The 22272-nt window shown below is 46.1% G+C and overlaps 1 long non-coding RNA gene across 2 annotated transcripts in view; it reads right to left on the reverse strand.

Annotated features, from left to right (window-relative positions):
* Positions 1-1137: 1137 nt before the first annotated feature.
* Positions 1138-22272, reverse strand: part of LOC128586490 (uncharacterized) — a 58771-nt gene continuing 37636 nt past the window's right edge. Inside the window, exons 1-3 of one of the 2 annotated variants that reach the window (XR_008380242.1) lie at positions 9563-9698; positions 1911-2057; positions 1138-1231 (exon numbers count right to left, since the gene is read on the reverse strand). This is a non-coding gene — a long non-coding RNA (uncharacterized LOC128586490). Of the gene's footprint in view, positions 1232-1910; positions 2058-9562; positions 9699-22272 lie in introns of those variants that run through there. The other variant, XR_008380241.1, reaches the window with a different exon arrangement.

Raw genomic sequence — 22272 nt, forward strand, 5'->3', positions numbered from 1 at the left:
CCACAGCTGATCCATCATCCTGTAAACCTTGATATGATGCAAATGGATTTGCAGAGCTCCCTGCATTCTATGGCTTCTGAGGTCACTTCATCTCAGGGATTATCCAGATTTTCATTGTCTAAAAATGTTATTTCATATGTGGTGGTTACATAAACAACCGGATGAATCCACACTGGTATTTGGTGACTTTTTACAAAATGTAATTGGCTCCAAAGCATTGGTACCTGTTATTTACAAAAGTGGGTAAATATTTAACGTTTTTGATTACAATGTATGCAATACTGTGATAGCACCATGTATCAGTAAGAATAAAAGGATCCCATTTGCAGGGGCAACGTTAAGTAAATCATTTTGCTGACTGGCTTGTAGGCAGGTGGGGGTACCATTTAGGCTATTTTTTTTCTATATTTATGTTTTATGTTTACTTTGTCCTCCACCATATCTGGCCTGGTGCTGAGTGTATGAGTTTGCAAGCATCTCTTAGTTTACCAAGTGAGCAGACCACAGCCACTGAACAGCACATGGCAGTCAACTGCAACTACGTGGCACAAAGCAAGTGAAATGCCGTGACGCCTAAGCCTCAAACACCAGTGGGCCCCAGAGAGTGGTCTTGACTCCTACACAGAAACCAAGCCGTCCTGTCCTCGGATACAGCACGGGCAGGGCTTCCTTCAACTGTGTGGTCATAGATAGCATGTCCCAGGAACCTTGGGACTTGATCAGCTCTCTGCATGCCCCTCTGTCAGTCCTTCTGAGGTCACCAGCCGTGTGGGGACGTCTCAGGGTCTCGCTGCTAGTGCGAGCAGTGGCAGCAGTGACGAAGCATCGTCAGCTCTCCCTGCTCACTGGGCGAGAAAAGATTTTTCATTTCATACATCATTTACAACTTGCTGCTGTGATTCTAAAAAACCAGTGGGCTTTATCGAGTTAATGAGCGAGAAGAACATACTTGGTGAGCATGTTAATTTTTTGAAAGTTCTGTAGAACCCAGTGCATTAGGCGTGCGTAGGTCAGCTGAGCACTCTGGGGAGCCCTCACCCCCAAATTCATTCTACCCAGCTCTGGGGGCACCTGGCTATTCACTAATCCTAAGTCAGCAATTGTGTCTCAATAGAACTTGAACAGCAAATATGTCACTCACTTTGTGGTCTGTGTCTTTATGCAGGAACATTCAGGATCATGGGCAAAATCACCACTGGCCCGACCGAGAATCTCTTCCACGTACCAGTCTCTGCAGAGGGGCACAGAGGAGCCAGTGCAATGACAACTCAGATCTAAAGGGGGAAGAGGCCTACTGAATCTGAGGGCAAGGACTTTCAAAGTGATGTAGGGTAATCTTTCCAAAGAATAAAGTCATCGTGAAGGTGAAAGACTAGACATTAGGCTGAAATGACTCTGCCAGAGGACCAAAGTAAGATACTGAAATAAGTCTTCATTCATTAAAGGATCCTTTTAGAGTTCTTATCCTTATCTATCAAAATCACTGATAATTTAAGCTGGTTGACTACATCTCAGAATTAATCTGCCCATGAAACCATTGAACCAGGAGAGTCACATTTCGTTTTTACAGTCTCTCTCTTTGAGTTTCATGTTAAGTTAGGCATTTGAGGCTGATCCCCAGCAAGTTCACGGTGCTAACAGAACTTGCACTCAGAACTGAGCGAGAGTATATATATTTTTCTCATCTCTTTTCCACACATGGGCGGTGTGTGGATTTGTGTCTTATTAGAGACTGGGAAATGTTTGCAGCGCTATTAAACTGCAACTATGTGAATTGAATTGAATTTTAAATTGAACCACAGAATGATAGCTACTACCAATATTCCCCTCTAAAATTGACAATGGATAGGGGCAACATTTTAATAGGTTCTAAAATTCATTTTAAAGAGGGTCAATTTCTGGACTCCTACCTGGTGCAAAGATTATCACCTACAAACACACACACCATTCAAAACTCCCAGAGAATGTAAATAGGACGGATCATTCAGATTCAGCAAAAGGCTCAAGAGCCAGGATACTTGTTTTCCAGATAAGACAAAATGCAGAACAACCTATTTCTGAAAAGACACAAAACAAGTATCATTATTGGGGGGCGTAACATAATTAAGTTGAAGAATATAAATCCAGGGAATGTTTCTGTGCTGTGACATTGAATGGCATTGTGCAGTCCTTTCCGTGGTTGTGAGAAATCTTTCCTTAACAGAGACCCACAGTTTCAGCAACGGAGCCTTTCAGCCACGCTGCCCACTCGGGAAGACAGAGTCTGTCTGCGGTGCCCAGGGAGTGGTTCGGGATGTCAGTCAGAAATGATGAATTTGCACCTGGCTTATTGTACCCTCAATGAATCCCCAACAATAAAAAAACAAAAGAAAGAAATGATGAATTTGCATATCACTTTGCAGGATATGGAGAGAAGAGATTTGAGAAAAGTAACCAATGAGAACACGGCTGTGGACAATCAAGGATCAGCAGGTCTTCCAGAGACCCTTTTAAATTGCTGCCCTGGGTATCTCCCTTCGAGGAAGGACCACTATGCCTCCCACATCCTTTCAGTGTCCCAGTCCTCCCTGGGCTGTACTGGGCAGGCCGTGCACCCCACAGGGAGCACATATCTTCCAGCACGACCCTCAGGCACTGGCAAAGTCCTGTAAATCTGATTCCCTAAACTTTTCTTAGCCTGAAGTAATAGATTCTGTAGGTCTCCATTGTAAAAGTAAGGCCTGGCCAGACCACTCCAGGGAAATGTCAGAATTCTCACACAGGAGGGAGAAAACAGTGACAAGTGAGAGATGGGAGAGTCTGCCAGGAGACTGCTGCCTGCAGCCGATTTGCAGTGGGGAAAGAAAATTCTGGAAAGGGGCTCGGCGCCTGCACTCAGCAGGTAGGACACCAGCCACATACACTGAAGCTGGCAGGTTTGAATCCAGCCTGTGCCTACCAAACAACAATGACAACTACAACCAGGAGTTGTGGTGGGTGCCTATAATCCCAGCTACTCGGGAGGCTGAGGCAAGAGAATCATTTAAGCCTAAGAGTTTGAGCTTGCTCTGAACTGTGACACTATGGCACTCTACCCAGGGTGACATAGTAAGACTCTGTCTCAAAAAAAAGGATTCTGGAAAGGTTGAAAGAAAGCATTCCTCCCTCACTGTGGCACAAGCCTGAAACACCACCTGGCCCAACGCCTGCAAAGCCCCCAAATCACCCTGTCCAACAGCCTCCAGCTCAGCAGAGGACACGCCCTATGTGATGCTCTCTGCTAAGTGCAGACGGAACCTGCAAGTTGCTTCTCAACCAGAGAAAACAACAGAGGAGACTCGACAGTCCTTCCTGTGACTTTGTCACACTACGTTTGACTCAATTTTAGCAGGCTAGAATAAGAGAGTCCCTTGCCAACTGGAGTGGAGCGAATACTCCCCCAAAAAACAAATGTCTACAACCTAACTCCAAGAAAAAAAAACAGACTCTGCGCATGTAATTAAGGTTATAGGCCCCCCAAAAGGAAGCGTATACTGGATTATCTGGAAGAGCCCAATCTAATCACATAAGGCCTAAAGAGCAGAGAATTTTCTCTGGCTGGACCCAGGAAGATGTAGGCCAGGGGAAGTCAAATTTCCAGAATAGGAAGGATTCCAGGAAGCTTTGCTGGTCCTGAGATGTAGGGTCCACATGCAGGCACCAGACAGGGGCTTCTAGGGACCAAGGGAAGCACTGTCTGACACCCAGCAAGGAAACGGGGACCCTTGTCCTATACCTGCAGGGAACTAAACCCTGCTGGGCACCTGAATGAGCCTGAACGCTGCTGCTTCCCAGAACGTCCAGCACCTTGTGGGACCCAGAGCAGAGAAACCAGCTGAGCCGATCTGTGCCCAGACTTCTGACCCCTGGAAAGTATGAAATAACATGTTGGTGGTGTTTTAAACCACTGCATTTGTGGTAACTTGTTACAGCAGCCTTAAGAAACTAACACAACAGGCTTGAAGAAGTAGGCTGCCGTATTCTAAAAGGCCATCTGGCGAGGACACCCGGACACAGGACCTCAGCCACACGGCCAGGTGCAACCCAATTCTGCCAACTACCATGAGTGGGAAAGAAGACCGCCAACTCCATGCAGGCATGCAGCCTGGCCAGCGTGTTCACCATCGCCTTGTAAGCCCAGACTCCTGCAGCTCAGAGACCATGGGATGGGAGATGCAGTTGCTCTAAGCCACTGAGGCTGGGGGTTACTTGTTACGTGGTGATCTCCAGGACTGTGGCCCATGCTTCTTCCTGACCACATGCTCCCAACACCTAAACCAGCTTCCACTAATTCAGGACTGGGGGAGTAGAGGCTGGTGTGTAACAAATGAGAGGTTAGGGTAAGATCTGACGTGACAGAACTCTTACTACCTGCAAATAGAATCTCTCTTTTCCCACCAGCATGTGGAGTCCTTGTCTCTGTAAGCCTGGAGGCTGTGCCCTGCACCTCCCCCCAGGCCCTGTGCCACTGTGCCTCATACGGCAGCAGGGCTCTCCAAGACATGTGTACCAAACTACATATACTTCACTTCTTTTAACGCCATTTGCATTTGGAGTCTGCTTCTGAGTCACACAGAAATGTCATTCTATTGCCTTACTTCAAATGTTTTTTTGCTAAAGTATTTTAAACAGTTTGATGACAATGTCAGACAGAATCCTTTCATGTATGAGTTCAAACAGGCTGGAACAAAACAAAGGAATGAAAAATAACCAAAGGATTGAAAACGCCAGTGCAGGCTGGGTTGGCCTCTCTGGCTTCTGCCCCTCTGCCCTGCTCTCCTCATTTGTTCTATCCTCCCAATAGGCTCTGCTGTTGTTGGCAGGACCGTGGCCAGCAGCCCTGGTTCTCCCTCTGGTCTCAACCCAGAAGTCACAACACAAGGCCTGGACCAACTCTCAGGCTCATTTGGGTCATGTCAGCCCTTCTGGACAACTGCTTTGGAGAAGAGGGCCGACGTGCTGGCTGGCTGCAGCCAGGGAGCTGGCTCCCAGAACAGGAGGTGAGTCTGGCCTACCCAATCCCTGTGGTCCCGAGTGTGGGAGGAATGCTTTCCCTAAAGGCAAGGTAGGAAGCAGCAAATGTTACATGGGCAAAGCCAGCAGCTCTCTATGCTCCTCTGAGCCACCTTCTGTATTGAATTTGACTCCAGCGGATGTTAAATAATTTTTAAACACCAAATCAGTTTTCTCAGAAAAAAGCCTATCGTTCTCTAAAGCCGTCCAAGTAGACTGTGGCCTGGAAGTTCCCTTGCCACTTTGGAGTCTATGATTCTAATTGCCATGAGAGCCTACTTGGAATACACATTTATTCTCCTGACAGAAATATCTCTGAAATTATTTTGAAAGGAAGAACACGCACCTTACTGCTTGAAAACTCAGCCCCATCTCTTCCCAGTTGCACCTTGAGGCCATCTTCTGGCTTGCTCAGAGTTTAAATGGTCACCCTTCCGTCCACCACTGCAAACACTCAGACACTGTCTCTTGGAGTGCCCTGTGAGTAGAGAGGGACGGTGCCTGGCAGAGTGCTGACCATGCACTTTTGCAACTCTCCAAACTTTATTTTTCAAAAGCAAATGTCATCAAACAGAGCAGTTACAAGTCCTTAGTTGAAGTTTAAAAACAAAGATACCTTTGAGTTTTCTAAACACATACTAAAAGAAAAGGTTATTTTTTAACTTTCAAAAAAGACAAATGGATCCTTTTGGTGTTCAAATACAGCCAAGTAGAATTTAGCTAAAACTTTCCCCTGAGTACTATTTTGTGACAGAGACCAGGCACCAAGATTGTTTAATCTGAAAGGATTCTTTTCTTTCAAAAGAGAAAAAAACATGGAAGTAAATGAATAAAGGAGCTAAATAGGGAAGACCTGACAACCATATAAGTACCTAATATTAAGATATCAGCAAATGAATCCTTCGTACCTTCTTGTTAGATGTCATTTCGGGATCCAGATGATAATTTTAGCGGAAATCACTCAAACTTCCTTGAGCTAGAACAGTCACTAAATCTTTAACCCATTTCAGAGATATATTGTACTATTCTCCTATTTTTAGTCCCCTATGTCTTTTTAGCATAATCTGGGAAGGCGACAGAGGAAAATGCTTAATCTCCTTGTGAGCTCACCATATGTATTATTTTCTAATACCTATGTATAATTATCGGTGTTATTTTAATAATCAATTTCAGTGTAACGGCAGGATTTGCTCCAGTTGCATTTAAATCATAATAAAGCTCAATAAAAAGAAAATGAGGAAGAAAGAGTGAGAGGATTAACAAAACACTCCAACAAAAGGGACCTTTTTAATTTTCATGACGTGATAAAGTGATAGCCTTTTGAATAGACAATTAGGCTCATAAACCTGATACACTAAGGGCTTAATTCACAAACACACATCGCCACTAATACATTTGCAGAGGAACTGTACGCTTAACAGGATTAGAACACAGCAAATCATTCATTATTAATGGGAATCTACATTGCCTAGGTCTTCATCCCTAGATAGACCAGTATTTAAATCAAATAATTTAGCACAATTTCAGGAGCTTAATTCTGCACAGAGATAGCTCATGGGTAGCTCTATATTTCCTTGCATAGAACTGGGAATCTTTACCAGGGGCATTGTTAACCTGCCTAAGCCCCTGTTATGGGGAGGATGTAGATTCTAGAAGCTCTGTGCCTTGCTCTAGTCACTGATAAAATGCGGAGGAATCACCCAATAAGGGTCTGTATTTCCTTGCATGTTGGCAACCAGATGAGTGGGTCACCCTAGCAAAGCAACGTTGTTTCCCTTATTTCATGATATTCTCAACCTTATGAAAGAGATACCCCCACTTTCAGATATGGAAAATGAGCCTCAAAGAAGTTAAATACAGTAGAACCTCTGTAAGTTGACCACCCAAGGGACTATGACAAATTGGTCAACATACACGGGTTGTGGTCAACATGAGGAACTGGGCCTAGTGTGCTGATAGGCACATGTGAACCATGTCTGGTCTATGAAAATTAGGTCAACTTTATAGTGTGGTGGGCAATGTAAGGAGATGGTCAGCTATGGAGGTTCTACTGTAATTTTCCCCAAACACCCAGCCTCCCCCGAAGCACCTTGCTATTAAGGCTGCTGCTGCAGTGACCCATGTTACCAGCACCTCTCACCTGGGGAAAGCAAGGCTTGCTTGGTCTTAAATTTAAGTTTCAGAGGATCTCAGACCTAACCAGACCTTTGAAAAAGCCCAAACTAAAGGCCAACTCAGTTAGCATCTCATCTCTAACCCAGGGTCCTACAGAGACTACTGCCTATTGGAAGAGGGGTGTACATCAAATAAAAATCTATTCCTCCCCACGGCCAGCAGATTTTGATTCAGAAGGCTTAGTGGCATGCCTGGCACAGGCGGTGGTATTTTCAGATAAAGATCCCAACACCCACACCCACACACCCCCCACACATACACAATGATCCACAAAGCCTGGATACCCACCTAGTTTGGTTGCCCAGGGCTGGTATGAACTGTGGCTTTACTCCACAGCCTGGGCTATGCTTTGTATGTGACCCAGGTGGGCCCAGGAAAGCGTCCTTCAGTGTCAGACAGACTATGTGGGGGTAAACTTTGAGGAAGAACGAATAAATCCTGGTTCTGCTGCACAATCCCAGCACATCCGTAATTTCTTAGAGTTTCCATCTCTAGAATGAGGATTAATCACACTACTGCCCACCCCAGGACAGCATTTATGGGGCGCTGAACACAAGGGCTCAGCAAGTGTTTGCTTCCTCCCCCTTTTCACCTTGGCACCCACTCAACCTCAGCCAAGATCCTGAACAATCACATTGCTTTGTTTTAAAGGAGGCTCCACCCAGTGGGTAGACACCAGGGACAGTTGCCCGTTCATTTCACCACACGTCTCAATCATCAGTTGCTTGGAATTACTAGTGCCCTCCATTACCTTCCAGAAGCCAGTGCAGCAAGAGAGGCCTCAGAAGGTGCAACTGATAAATGAAATTAAAAACTGAAAATACAATGTGTTAAGTGGTGGACTGTTCGCATTAGAAAAGGCACATTCGCTTTACAAAGGGATTAATGATCGTTTTTGAAATAGAGCCCAATTTGCATTAATCATTATGAGTAAGAGTACATAGTACCATATGACATATCCAACCTCTGAAATGCAACTTCAGAATGCTTTTTTTTTTGAGACAGAGTCTTACTTTATCACCTTCGGTAGAGTGCTGTGATGTCGCAGCTCACAGCAGCATCTAACTCCTGGGCTTAGGCGATTCTCTTGCCTCAGCCTCCCGAGTAGCCAGGACTACAGGCGCCCGCCACAACGCCCAGCTATTTTTTTGTTGCAGTTTGGCCAGGGCCAGATTTGAACCCGCCATCCACAGGATATGGGGGCAGCGCCCTACCTACCCACTGAGCCACAGGCACCGCCCCAACTTCAGAATTCTTCAGACCTACCAGGTCTCAGACAGGAAACTTTCTAGTTTGTAGAAGAAAACAAGGTTTGGTGTTTGTAATCCCCTTTCCTCCCTCTCAGCCTCCTTTGCAAGTTCCTCAGCCTCTGCAGGTGTTCGGGACTGAGTCTGGGGCCCTCTCCCTTCACCCACATCCTCTCCCTGCAGGATCTTGTCCATTCTCACTCTGTATCTACACCCAGACCACACTCCTGAACATCAGCTGCCAATCTTAACCTGGAGGTCGACATGCATCTCAACAGTGATTTGGCTGTTACGGGTTGAATCGTGTCCCCCCCAAAAAAAGATATGAATTCCTAACTCTCGGGATGTCTGAAAGTGACCTTCATTGGAAATATGGTCACGGAAGGTGTAGTTGGTTCAGATGAGCTCACGCTGGAGTAGAGTGGGCTCCTAACCCAAGGGGACTGCTACCTTTGTAAAGATGACTGTGTGAAGACACGGGGACACAGGGACAATGGACACAGGGGGAAGATGGAGGCAGAAATGGCCGTGAAGCTGCCACAAGCTCACCAGAACATGGACGAGGTAAGGAAGGACCCTCTTATAGAGGTTTCAAAGACAGTATGGGCCTGCCAACACCCTGATTCCAGATTTCTAGATTCTAGAATCGTGAGAGAGCAAATGTCGGTCATTTTTGAGCCACACAGACTGTGGTACTTTGTTACAGGAGCCCCTCACACAACACCCAACTCTGGATGACCCTGTCCTGTCAGGAAATGGGACCTTCTGCTGCAAGGAACAGGAAATGGGGTGATGCCCTTGGGCCTCCTTCTCCTGCATCCTGGACTAGCCCAGCACAGGCCTTTCCAATTCCACTCACAGCCACCTCCCACCTGGTGATGCCATAGCTTCCTAACTGGGGCCCACGGCCACTCCAGCCACTCTCCACAAAGCACTAACCAACCCTCCTATACCTCAGCCATGTGGCCGCCCTGTTTAACAATCCTGTGTGGCTTCCACTGCATGTTAGATGAAACTCAAAGCCCCCACCCCCGGCCTGCAGAGCCCTGCCCAGGATGGCACCTGCCGCCCCTCCCAGCTCCTTCTGCTCTCCCTCCCCGATTGCTCACCTGGACGGCACTAGCCCTCAGCTCTTCCTCCACATGGCTGCTCTTTCGGCCGAAGTCTCTAACTAGCACCCTGCATCGGGTCACAGCCCCAAAGCCACAGCCCAAAGCCACGTCCTCAGGAGAGCAGCCCCATTTCCAGCCCTGCTCCCGCTCCTCCCTCTTCCCTCCTGGCATCTGTCACGGCTCTTAGTCATGTATTTATTAGTGTGGGGGTTCTGTGCCGACACTGCTGCTTTTTTTACGCTTTCTCTCCCGCACTGCAGGCACGTCTGAGCAGAGACAATATCTATGTGTTCTCCTGGTGTTGGCAGAAAGTAGAACAATGCCCGGCTCCTTGGAGGTGCTCTATAAATATCTGTGGAATGGTCCAACCTAAATGCCTCTCTTTGTGGCACAATGAACTATAGGGATGGGTTGACTCTAAAATAAACACTATTAGCACGGGCACCAACTCTGCTCACACCAGGAGGGCTGTGAGAACTCGAGCTGCAGAGAAACAACTCGTCAGGGACGGTGCCTGTGGGGAAACGGCAGCTCATCTGAGACCCTGATGTTCTGTGGTTCACCAGGTGCCTGGACGGCAGATCCTGACCTAGGATACTGTGAGTTGGCTGATGTTTGCAAAGGTCTTCCTCCAGTGCGATCTCGCTGAAACAGACAGCAACCCAAGGAGGGAGGCTGCGCAGGTGGAACTATCTCCATTCCACAGATGACAGAGGGTGGGGTTCACACAGCTCGTGATGCCAGCACTGGTCTCCTCACTGCAGATGCAAGAGCCCCTTAATGCAACAGAAAGTCACACTGCTGTTAAAGAGAGACTTTAAGCTGAGCACAGTGGCTCACATTTGTAAAGCCAGCATTTCTGGAGGCTGAGGCGGGAGATGACTTGAAGCCAGGAGTTCACGACACCCCCACCTCTACAAAACATTAAAAATTATCCAGGCATGATAGCAGGTGTCTGTAGGTCCCAGCTGTTCGGAAGGCTAGAGGATCACAGGAGCTCAGGAGTTTAAGGATGGCTCTGATGATGCCACTACACTCTAGCCCAGCCAACAGAATAAGACCTGCCTCAGAAAAAAATAAATAATAAATAAATAAAGAATGACTCTTTTGGGCTCAATGCCTGTAGCACAGTGGTTACGGCGTCAGCCACATACACCAAAGTTTGCGTGTTTGAACCCGCCCCAGGCCTGCTAACCAACAATGACAACTGCAACAAAAAAATTAGCTGGGCATTGTGGCAGACGCCTGTAGTCCCAGCTACTTGGGAGGCTGAGGCAAGAGAATCACTTGAGCCCAAGTATTGGAGGTTGCTGTGAGCTGTCTCAAAAAAAAAAAAAAAAAAGCCTCTTTTGGATAAAGCATCATATGAGTCTAGCAGGGAGCTGACCCTCTCACATTTTAATCTCAAACTGGGTTCCATCAGAGCCGCTTCTGTCACATGATAATTTTTGTGTCATTGGAAGTACCGCCCCATCTACTAGCTCAAGGTCATTCTCACTTTCCTCTTTAGATCAACTACATTCCTTTCAATAATGCCATACATCTGTGAGGCTGGGCTGTCCAGGTTGCTATGATAAAAAGTAAGTGCCTTCCTAGAGACGCAAAAGAATTGAACACAGAAATACAAACAGATGCTTGTACGCCAATGTTCATCAGCAGCATGACTCACAAAAGGCAACAGGCAAAAACAACCCAAATGCCCATCAACAGGTGAGTGGAGAAAGAAAATGTGGTGTATCCATGGGATGGAATATCATTCAGCTTCATAAAGGAAAGCAATTCTGATACATGCAGCAGCAAGGATGAACCTTGTAAACATCACGCTAAGTGAAAAAAAAACCAACTTCTCCAGGTACCACTTACGGGGGCTCCTAGAGCAGTCACATGCCTAGAGACCGCAGAGGCGGGGGAGGAGGATGGGAGATGCGGTCTGATGGTGCAGACTTTCTATTTAGGGTGATGAAAACGTTCTGGGGATGGATGATGGCTTTGATTGTACAGACTGTGAAAGTACATCATGCCACTAAATTGTACGCTTGCAAATGGTTTATAAAGTAAATTTCATGTTATTTTATCATAGCAATAAAAAGATAAATACCATGAAAAAATCCAGATGAAAGAGGAAATCAGGGTAGCAGGGTTCCAAAATTTGAGAAGCCATGTGGTACCCAACTAGTAAGCACTTGTAAGAAGGCAATGAAAACATTTTTTCTTTTATGTACATTAGTTTCCAAAATGGCACTAAGTTGTTAGAACATAATTACTAATGAGGCTTTTGGAAAATGACTATTTAATCAAGTGAACTGCTCTTTTGGCCTAAGGATACCATGAAAGGTGACACAAACCCTTCACTGACCCTAAACTGCCACAAACCAAGAACCCACCTGTGAGGTTAACGTACACAGAATAGCAAGCTGGAATCTCATACGCTCTACAGTTTATCTTAATTACAGGGGACAGTGGAACATGTGAATTGGCACTGCCAGGGAGCAAGGAGCAAAACTAAACTGTGGGGAACAAATCAGGAGAAAGAAACCCCTGTTCTTCAACAAATACACTGCGGGAAAAAGGGAGATGGTTTAAAAGACATATCAACCAATTGTAATTGGTGAATGTTATTGGGTCCTGATTCAAATAAACTGTCAAAAAAACAAATGGGGGAGAGAGACAAGATGGCGGACTGAAGCCAGCTTTCAACAAAGGCTCCCGTCCAGAAGGAGAGTTAAGGGATAGGAATTTAGTAAGTATCCTGGTGGACTTGAGCCTCACCAAGAGAGAAGGCTGAAGAACGCACATCAACACCGCTGAGGCAAGTTGTGATCAGAAGGACGCAAACAAAAGGTACAAAATCCACCACCAAGCGGACGGGAGTCCCCCTCCCCCATGAGACCGGTTCTAGAGCCCCAAAATTGAACAAGCGGGCAGAAATTAAAGGCCCTCCCACTACACTCCACAGGAGAGACCTTCTAAAAACTGGACCTACCTCCCCTACTGGGGTGCCGTGGCGTTCTCCTGCCGGACATAGGGCTGAATAAAACTTTGGGAATCCTTTGCCGGCAACCCTGAATCCCCGGCGCTCCCCTCCCGCCCACTGAGGTCTGGAGGCCTGTCCCCCAGGACTTCGGATCCTTGGGTGATTTCTCAAGGGGAGTGGACAGTCCCCGAGTTGCGACTGGTCAGCATTGACTCTGAGGCGCGCCGAGTGAGGAGAGGGCACCGGGCTGAGGGGGAGTCACGCCTCGCGGCACTTCCCTGCGGTGCAGTGCACCAACCCTCCCCGGGCATATGGGGCCCAAGACTGAATCAGACTCTGGCCTCCCCGCTGAGAGCTGAGAGCCCCTACTCTCACTCGGGGTCTGAGGGCCTATCCCCCAGGAGTTCGGCTCCTTGGGTGATTTCTCGAGGGGAGTGCACAGTGCCTGAGCTGCGTCAGGTCAGCGCCGACTCTGGGACACGTGAGCGAGGAGAGGGCACTCTGCTGAGGGGAAATCAAGCCTTGGCAGCACTTCCCTCCGGTGCAGTGCAGGAGCCCTCCCCGGACCGTAGTATTGCGTAAAACTGAATGAAACTCTAGCTTCCCCCCGCCCCACTCCCAATCGGGGTCTGGGGGCCCATCCCCCAAGAGTTCTGATTCTTGGGGGATCTCTTAAGGGGTGTGGACCCAGCACAAACTGCGGCCGCTCAGTGCTGACTCTGGGGTGCGGGACAGAGGAGAAAAGGGTCGCCTGAGTGCCCACACCAGAGCAGCAGTTCCCTGGAGGTAGATCAACAGCCGTTTTTTCTTTAACGGCAGAACGCTCACTTCTGGATATTCTGAGGCCACACCCCCTGTCTCCCTGGGCAACCAGAGGAGGCCACCGGTGACACGGCTCACAAACCCGGAAGCCTCCAGGGCGGGGCCGACCCAGAGAGGTGTTCAGACGCAATTCTCCAGCAGCAAAGACGTTTGAACTCAAAACAGCCCGTCTCCTGTAGGCGACGACAGGAACAGAGACAGAACCTCACAAAGTTGTCTGTTCTGTTCTGTTCTGTTAGCAGCATCCATCAGGGACGGGGCTAAGCCTGAGTGAACACCTCCTTCCCATCACCTGCATCAAACACTCAAAGATGTCAGGCCTCATCTCCTCCTGCTAGATAGCGGCAGTCTGCGGGGGCCTGGCAGACTTCCTTGCGATTCAGGCAGGTACAAACCCCTGGAGTGTCTGTTCACTGCAGGCAACTGGGTTAGCCATCTGCAGAGATACCAGTGACTGGGTCCGACGGAGGGGCAAAGTGAGGAAGGAGACGTCAACCTTCCCACACTGCTCTGTTTGCTGGGTGGCTCCTCCTGATCCACGCTGCACTGGGGTGAGCCGTGTCAGAGGAGTCACCAGGCCCCTGTGATCCAGTTCCCAGAGACCTCTTGAACCCTTCCACCCGAGACAAGTGCCGATTGAGACAGTTGATTCGGACCTTTTGAACTGGGCTAATAGACTGAGGACTTTTCAGGCGGTGCCCTGGGTGTGCGATTGTAGGAAGGTTTGATTCTCCTTTTCCAAGGGGCCAGAGGTGGGCAGGCGGGGTGACTTAATTGCTGATTTTTCCACACAGCTGAGACTTCAAGCCAGAGTAGAAGTTGCAATAGGATCGAACAGAAACCAGCTGAAAACAAGACAGAACCACTTTGCTCCACCACACCAGACAGGGCAACAGTTTCTCAGGCCACAACACTGTACGGGCCCTCGATAAAACCCCAGGGGAAAAACCAAAGGGAGTAAACCATGGGGCGGAATCAGCGGAAAAACTCTGGTAACATGAATAACCAGAATAGATCAACCCCCCCCAAGAAAAGATACGGCAGATGTGATTGAAGATCCCATTCATAAACAACTGGCTGAGATGTCAGAAGTCGAATTCAGAATTTGGTTTGCAGACAAGATTAATAAAATGGAATTAGGAATTTGAGGAGAAATTCAAAAACTGTCTCAAGAATTTAACGAATTTAAAGACAAAACCACCAAAGACTTAGACACACTGAAACAAGAACTTACAGCCCTCAAAGATATGAAAAATACAGTAGAATCCCTCAGTAACAGAATGGAGCAAGCAGAAGAAAGGATTTCTGACATTGAAGATAAAGTCTTCGAACGCTCCCAATCTCTCAAAGAGGAAGAGAAATGGAGAGCAAAAACAGATCACTCACTCAGAGAGCTCTCAGATAATTCGAAAAAAAACAACATAAGGGTTATAGGAATTTCGGAGACTGATGAAGTGGCTGCCAAGGGCACAGAGGCCCTTCTACATGAAATTATGAAAGAAAATTTTCCAGACATGCCTAGAGAATCTGAAATTCAGATAGCAGACAGCTTCAGAACCCCAGCACGATTCAACCCCAATAAGCCATCTCCCAGACATATCATAATTAGCTTCACTAAAGTTAACATGAAAGAGAAGATTCTCAAAGCAGCCCGGCGAAAGAAAACTATAACGTACAAAGGTAAGAATATTAGAATAACTGCAGATCTCTCTGCTGAAACTTTTCAAGCAAGAAGAGGCTGGTCATCAACTTTTAATCTCCTAAAGCAAAAAAACTTTCAACCCAGGATCTTGTATCCAGCTAAACTGAGTTTCATCTATGATGGAGAAATTAAATACTTCAATGACATTCATATGTTGAAAAAATTTGCCATAAGTAAACCAGCTCTTCAGGATGTTCTCAGACCTATCCTCCACAATGACCAACCCAATCCTATACCACAAAAGTAAACTCACTCAGAAACTTCGGATCAAACTCCAACTTCCACACTGGCGAAAGGATTAAAAATGTCCACTGGACCTTTGAAAAACTCGATACCCAAAATTCCACCAGACTTATCAATACTCTCCATCAATGTGAATGGCTTAAACTGTCCTCTAAAGAGGCATAGGTTAGATGACTGGATACAAAAACTCAAGCCAGATATTTGTTGCATACAAGAGTCACATCTCAACTTAAAAGACAAATACAGACTCAGGGTGAAAGGATGGTCATCCATATTTCAGGCAAATGGTAATCAGAAAAAAGCAGGTGTTGCAATTTTATTTGCAGATACAGTAGGCTTTAAACCATCAAAAGTAAGGAAGGACAAGAATGGTCACTTCATATTTGTTAAGGGTAATACTCAATATGATGAGATCTCAATTATTAATATCTATGCACCCAACCAGAATGCACCTCAATTTATAAGAGAAACTCTAACAGACATGAGTAACTTGATTTCCTCCAGCTCCATAATCGTTGGAGATTTCAACACTCCCTTGGCAGTGATGGATCGATCCTCCAGAAAGAAGCTGAGCAAAGAAATCTTAGATTTAAACCTAACCATCCAATATTTAGATTTAGCAGACATCTACAGAACATTTCATCCCAACAAAACTGAATACACATACTTCTCATCAGCCCACGGAACTTACTCCAAAATTGATCACATTTTAGGTCACAAGTCTAACCTCAGTAAATTTAAAGGAATAGAAATTATTCCATGCATCTTCTCGGACCATCATGGAATAAAACTTGAATTGAGTAACAACAGGAATCTGCATACCCATACAAAAACATGGAAGTTAAATAACCTTATGCTGAATGATAGTTGGGTCAGAGATGAGATTAAGAAAGAAATCACCAATTTTTTGGAACAAAATGACAATGAAGACACAAACTATCAGAACCTCTGGGACACTGCAAAGGCAGTTCTAAGAGGGAAATTTATAGCACTGCAAGCCTTCCTCAAGAGAACGGAAAGAGAGGAAGTTAACAACTTAATTGGACATCTCACGCAACTGGAAAAGGAAGAACATTCCAACCCCAAACCCAGTAGAAGAAAAGAAATAACCAAAATTAGAGCAGAATTAAATGAAATTGAAAACAAAAGAATAATACAACAGATCAATAAATCAAAAAGCTGGTTTTTTGAAAAGGTCAATAAAATAGATAAACCTCTGGCCAACCTAATCAGGAAAAAAAGAGTAAAATCTCTAATATCATCAATCAGAAACAACAAAGATGAAATAACCACAGACTCATCAGAAATCCAAAAAATCCTTAATGAATATTACAAGAAACTTTATTCTCAGAAATATGAAAATCTGAAGGAAATAGACCGATACTTGGAAGCACGCCACCTTCCAAGACTTAACCAGAATCAAGTGGAAATGTTGAACAGACCCATATCAAGTTCAGAAATAGCATCAACTATACAAAACCTCCCTAAAAAGAAAAGCCCGGGACCAGATGGTTTCACGTCAGAATTCTACCAAACCTTTAAAGAGGAATTAGTACCTATATTACTCAACCTGTTCCAAAATGTAGAAAAAGAAGGAAGACTACCCAACACGTTCTATGAAGCAAATGTCACCCTGATCCCCAAACCAGGAAAAGACCCAACAAGAAAAGAAAATTATAGACCAATATCACTAATGAATATAGATGCAAAAATATTCAACAAGATCCTAACAAACAGAATCCAGCAACACATCAAACAAATTATACATCATGACCAAGTTGGTTTTATCCCAGGGTCTCAAGGCTGGTTCAATATACGTAAATCTATAAATGTAATTCAGCACATAAACAAATTAAAAAACAAAGACCATATGATTCTCTCAATTGATGCAGAAAAAGCTTTTGATAATATCCAGCATCCCTTCATGATCAGAACACTCAAGAAAATTGGTCTAGAAGGGACTTTTCTTAAACTGACAGAGGCTATCTACAGCAAACCCACAGCCAATATCATATTGAATGGAGTTAAATTGGAATCATTTCCACTCAGATCAGGAACCAGACAAGGCTGCCCATTGTCTCCATTGCTTTTCAACATTGTAACGGAAGTTTTAGCCACCGCAATTAGGGAAGAAAAGGCGATCAAGGGTATCCATATAGGGTCAGAAGAAATCAAACTCTCGCTTTTCGCAGATGATATGATTGTGTATCTGGAAAACACTAGGGACTCTACTACAAAACTCCTAGAAGTGATCAAGGAATACAGCAGCGTCTCAGGTTACAAAATCAACATTCATAAATCGGTAGCCTTTATATACACCAACAACAGTCAAATTGAAAAAACAGTTAAGGACTCTATCCCATTCACAGTAGTGCCAAAGAAGATGAAATATTTGGGAATTTACCTAACAAAAGACGTGAAAGATCTCTATAAAGAGAACTATGAAACTCTAAGAAAAGAAATAGCTGAAAATGTTAACAAATGGAAAAACATACCATGCTCATGGCTAGGAAGAATCAACATTATCAAAATGTCCATACTACCCAAAGCAATATATAATTTCAACGCACTCCCTATTAAAGCTCCACTGTCATATTTTAAAGATCTTGAAAAAACATTACTTCGTTTTATATGGAATCAGAAAAAACCTCGAATAGCCAAGACATTACTCAGAAATAAAAACAAAACAGGAGGAATCACACTACCAGACCTCAGACTTTACTACAAATCGATAGTGATCAAAACAGCATGGTATTGGCACAAAAACAGAGAAGTAGATATCTGGAATAGAATAGAGAACCAAGAGATGAATCCAGCTACTTACTGCTATTTGATTTTTGACAAGCCAATTAAAAACATTCAGTGGGGAAAAGATTCCCTATTTAACAAATGGTGCTGGCTGAACTGGCTGGCAACCTGCAGAAGACTGAAATTGGACCCACACCTTTCACCATTAACTAAGATAGACTCTCATTGGATTAAAGATTTAAACTTAAGACATGAAACTATAAAAATACTAGAGGAGAATGCAGGGAAAACCCTTGAAGAAATTGGTCTGGGTGAGCATTTCATGAGGAGAACCCCCCGGGCAATTGAAGCAGCTTCAAAAATACACTACTGGGACTTGATCAAACTAAAAAGCTTCTGCACAGCTAAGAACACAGTAAGCAGAGCAAGCAGACAGCCCTCAGAATGGGAGAAGATATTTGCAGGGTATAACTCTGACAAAGGTTTAATAACCAGAATCCACAGAGAACTCAAACGCATCAGCAAGAAAAAAACAAGGGATCCCATCGCAGGCTGGGCAAGGGATTTGAAGAGAAACTTCTCTGAAGAAGACAGGCGCACGGCCTTCAGACATATGAAAAAATGCTCATCATCTTTAATCATCAGAGAAATGCAAATCAAAACTACTTTGAGATATCATCTAACTCCAATGAGACTAGCCTATATCACAAAATCTCAAGACCAGAGATGTTGGCGTGGATGCGGAGAAAAGGGAACACTTCTGCACTGCTGGTGGGAATGCAAATTAATACATTCCTTTTGGAAAGATATATGGAGAACACTCAGAGATCTAAAAATAGATCTGCCATTCAATCCTGTAATTCCTCTGCTGGGCATATACCCAGAAGACCAAAAATCACAACGTAACAAAGATATTTGTACCAGAATGTTTATTGCAGCCCAATTCATAATAGCTAAGTCATGGAAAAAGCCCAAGTGCCCATCGATCCACGAATGGATTAATAAATTGTGGTATATGTATACCATGGAATACTATGCAGCCTTAAAGAAAGATGGAGACTTTACCTCTTTCATGTTTACATGGATGGAGCTGGAACATATTCTTCTTAGTAAAGTATCCCAAGAATGGAAGAAAAAATACCCAATGTACACAGCCCTACTATGAAACTAATTTGGGACTCTCACATGAAAGCTATAACCCAGCTACAACTTAACAATAGGGGGAAGTGGGAAAGGGGGGGGGGTGGGTGGAGGGAGGGGAATCGGTGGGATCACACCTGTGGTGCATATTATAGGGGTATTTGCGAAACTTAGTAAATGTAGAATGTAAATGTTTTGGCACAGTAACTGAGATAACGCCAGAAAGGCTATGTTAACCAATGTGATAAAAATGTGTCAAATGGTTTATGTAGTGAGTGTATGATGCCCCATAATCATATCATTATATACAGTTATGATTTAATAAAAAAATAAAAAATAAAATAAAAAAAAAACAAATGGGAGAGGGAATCAAGAGAGATTTAAGACCTGTCTGAATGGTTGATTGGATTTAGAAATCATTAATGTGGGGAGATGGGCATGACATTATGGCTCTGTTTTTTTTTTTTTAACAGATTCTTCTCTTTCAGAGATACATTCTAAAATGTTGACAGAAAAAATGGTGTCAGTGACTAACTTCAAAATAACCTAAGTGGGGAGACAGGAATGAGTGGAAGAAGACATGGAACCAAATTGGCCATGAATTGATCAGTATCACACTGAATGAGGGGTGCATGGAATTTCGATTCCTTTTCACTCTACTTTGCACAGGCACGAAGCTTCTCAGGTCCAAGTTCAACACATGCATACTTTACCGCCTCATTTGTGCAGCTCCCTCTCCTATTCTGACCTCCTGGATGGCTCCTGCGCTCTCAGAATGAAGTTCAGACTTGGGAGCTTGGCATCGCCCTTCCACGCACATTCCCACCCAGTTACTCACCACCCCAGAGTCCCTGAGCTCTCTCCCAGACACGGTCCCCCTCAAATCACAGCCTTCATTTGAGCTGCCTCCTTCTTATTCTCTTCCTCCTCTTCCTCAGGAGACCCAGTGCGTCACACAGATCTCTGCATAGCCCCCACCCCTCCTGAGACACTGCCCTCCCTGTGGCCGCATGGGGAGCTTTTCCTGAAAGCTTCCACAGAAATACGTGTTCTCAATCATACAGCTTCATAACTTGTACTTTAATTTCCCATTAACTCATGCGATCCAGTTTCTGGTACATAGTAGATGCTCAGAAAATATTTGTCCAATGAAGCAGCAAAGGACTGAACAAACAACTGAATAAATATTATCATTGTTGTTACTAACAGCATCCTCCCAGACACCCTTCTAAAGCTTCTGTTACAGGGAGAAATGGGAGGAAGGGCCTGAAGAGGCACCAGTGAGGAGGAAAAGGCACATGTGGGTAAGGCCACCTCACTGTGTCACCACCTGGAGATCACATCACAGCTCCCAGAAGGGCCAGAACAGCAAGACCCCAGCTCAGGAGGACCAGGCCCACAGCGGGCCCAACCAGGTTCTGCAAATCCCCACTCTGGAAAAATCCAGTCCTCATCCTGAGACAGTACCCGGCTCTGGGAGCTGCTGCTCTGGTCCTCAGTTTCCTCTTGTGTCTCTGGAAAGCTTCTTCCAGCCCTGACGTCTTCAGATTGAATCCCGGTTTCTGACAGACACCCCCCACCTTCATCTGTTCATTACATAATAGCTGGTATTGATCGCTGAGTGTGGAGCCTCCCCCAGGCTGTGTGCTAGGCAGCCTGACAAATTCAGACAGGAACGCTGACAGAGGAAGACCAGACAGGTACAGAAATAACTGTGCGGCAGAACAGAGCGTGCTAAGTACAGGAGAGGAACGAGAGAGACGCGGGGAGAGGCAGCCGAGCCAGCGCCCTGCCAGTCAGGGAGGCCCGAGCCAGGCAGGAGCCACCTTGGGGTGGGGGGCGTCATGCTGGGCGCGTGGGGATGCTGGGCTGGGATAGAGGCCAGAGGCGGCGGCCTGTCTCAGGGCCCTGCTCGGGGCCTCACGGTGGGGCCAGAAGCCACAGACTCAGGCGTCACTCCCAGACACAGCTCAGTTCAGAGTGGGGAGAGAGACCCTGAGGTTATCCGCTGTCCCTTCCTGTGGATCTCTCTTAGAGGGACACAAAATCTCCCCAGAAAAGCAGCAGCCACATGGCCAAAACTGGATGACAGGCGCATGGGCATCCCCAGGCTAGGGGAAGGACGGACAGGATGCCGGGCCACAGCGTCTGCGCGCTGGGCACTGCCATTTCTGTCTTCTGGGTAGGATCAGGAGATGTCGCCCACGTCCCCTACTCACCCGAAGCAGCCCGTGGTGGGTGGGAGCGGAGGCCGCGCTCAGCTCCCCTGGCGTCTTCCCTACCCACCTGGCTGCCAGGAGCTGTCCCCAGCCCAGTGGAACCTAAGTCACTGGAGGGTGGGGGGTGTCCAGGGGTGTCCAGACCTGCATGACTGCGTTTGTCCATCTGCCGAGTGAGGGCTGAGCACCAGCACTCTAGCTCAGCAGCTGCCAAACTGTAGTGCATCAGAGTCACGTCAGGGCGCATGAGAAGGCAGCTCCCTGTGCCCGCAGGCCATGTCCAGCCCGGGCCGGGGTCTCCTGCACCCAGCCGTCTGCAGCGGATGTGCAGTTTCCCCTGATCTCGGTGCGGTCATCAGCCTCCAGGTGCTTGGCCCCTTCCTAATCTACAGCATGAACCGTCGGGGATGCCCCCACCCCACCCTGCTGTCACCGAGAGGGGACAGGGGATGGTGTCCACGAATTACGCGGAGCACCTGGCGGACCCAGGGAACGGAAGGCGCCGTGGTGGGCTGGAGACCAGAGCTGCGTCAGCGTGCTGTCTGGGGACCCTGAGCTGGCCCTCGCGCCTCGTGCCCAGTTTCTTTGCCTTTGCAAAATATGTCACACCACCAAAGTGTGCAGTTAAAAGTGCTTTCTGCACCGATTCTCACTCTCTGGAGCTTTCTTATAGAATGATGCTTATCAGAGGAAAAACATCTGTTCCACTTTCTTTAATCTCTAATTTATCTAATCTCTCTTTGTAGAATAGGTATATTGCTAATGAGTGAATTCCTGCCAGGGGAGCAGAAATGCTTGTTTCAATTACTTAGGCTTCTCATTGGCTTCGCCCTCTGCGGTACAATATCGCACAACATAA

Source organism: Nycticebus coucang, chromosome 5, assembly GCF_027406575.1.
Source record: "Nycticebus coucang isolate mNycCou1 chromosome 5, mNycCou1.pri, whole genome shotgun sequence".
Lineage (NCBI taxonomy): Eukaryota > Metazoa > Chordata > Mammalia > Primates > Lorisidae > Nycticebus > Nycticebus coucang.